Source organism: Mandrillus leucophaeus, unplaced genomic scaffold (genome assembly GCF_000951045.1).
Source record: "Mandrillus leucophaeus isolate KB7577 unplaced genomic scaffold, Mleu.le_1.0 Scaffold74, whole genome shotgun sequence".
Lineage (NCBI taxonomy): Eukaryota > Metazoa > Chordata > Mammalia > Primates > Cercopithecidae > Mandrillus > Mandrillus leucophaeus.
This window is the reverse complement of record NW_012108030.1, coordinates 2,232,034-2,233,163: the sequence shown is the minus strand read 5'-3', so window position 1 is coordinate 2,233,163 and position 1,130 is coordinate 2,232,034. Positions and strand designations below refer to the sequence as shown.

At 54.6% G+C, this 1,130-nt stretch overlaps 1 long non-coding RNA gene across 1 annotated transcript; it reads right to left on the bottom strand.

The window, feature by feature from the left end:
* Positions 1-279: 279 nt before the first annotated feature.
* LOC105528954 lies at positions 280-1,106 on the bottom strand. Its single transcript, XR_001004435.1, has 2 exons — positions 861-1,106; positions 280-660 (listed from the first exon to the last, which is right to left on the bottom strand). It is a non-coding gene; the product is annotated as an uncharacterized LOC105528954 (long non-coding RNA).
* Between the last annotated feature and the right edge of the window lie 24 nt (positions 1,107-1,130).

Sequence of the window (1,130 nt, the reverse complement as noted above, 5' to 3'; positions counted from 1 at the left end):
GAGGCCGAGGTGGGCGGATCACGAGGTCAGGAGATCGAGACCATCCTGGCTAACAGGGTGAAACCCCGTCTCTACTAAAAAATAGAAAAAATTAGCCGGGCGTGGTGGCGGGCACCTGTAGTCCCAGCTACTCAGGAGGCTGAGGCAGGAGAATGGCGGGAACCCAGGAGGCAGAGCTTGCAGTGAGCCGAGATCATGCCACCGCACTCCAGCCTGTGCAACAAAGCTAGACTCCGTCAAAAAAAAAAAAGTGAAGTTCAGAAGTTTCATGCCAAGAAGTTTGCTGAGCATGATGTTTATATATTGATTAGGAGTAAAAATGTTCTTTTTTACAAAATGTTACACCTTCTCCCTGTCCCCTCCTTCCACCTAGTATCCCCTCCCTGTTCCTCCCCCAGGCATTCAGGTCACTGTTCCTTTTTGTTGGGATCATTCTCGGTGTCTCATACAACTGGGTTGCAGCTCCATTCTTTGCCAGGAGGTGGTGATAGAGGATTCCACGCGCTCAGAATGCCTCAGGCCGGCCCCTGTGGCGTCTCTCCATGGAGGGAAGTGTCCTGCAGGGGGCGCTGTTGGTCCTTCAGGCAAGGTCGGGTTCCCTTGAAGTCTGTCCTAGCAGTTGCTGGTCTTCAGAAACAGCGGGCACCGATTTTCTCATCTCTGAAATGGAATTCAGGTGAGGTCCCACCAGTGCTGAGGTGCTTCATGTTGTCAGAGGAAGAGTTGGGGAAGGAGTGGAATGGAGCAGAAATGCGTCATCTGCTCACTGAGCTCAGATAGGAGGCCAGGGATCAGCAGATTCAGGAGCCCATTCCTGGTTAACCCCAGGGGCCCCACCCAGTCCTGGCCCTGCTCCTTACGTGCTGTGTGTCTTTAGGCAAGTTGCTTCCTGTCTGTGAGCCTCTTCTTTGTTTCCGTCTTCCTGGGCCTAGGGCAAGCCCGATTCCTCCAGGCAGTGTCCAGAGTTCCAGATAGAAAAGAAAGAGAGAATGGGTGTCAGAAAGGTGGTCCACTCCTGGGCCTCAGGCCTGGGGGCCCTGCTCAGGGCTAGCCTGTTTGGGCATCGGTGTCACTCCTGGGCCTCAGGCCTGGGGGCCCTGCTCAGGGCTAGCCTGTTTGGGCATCGGTGT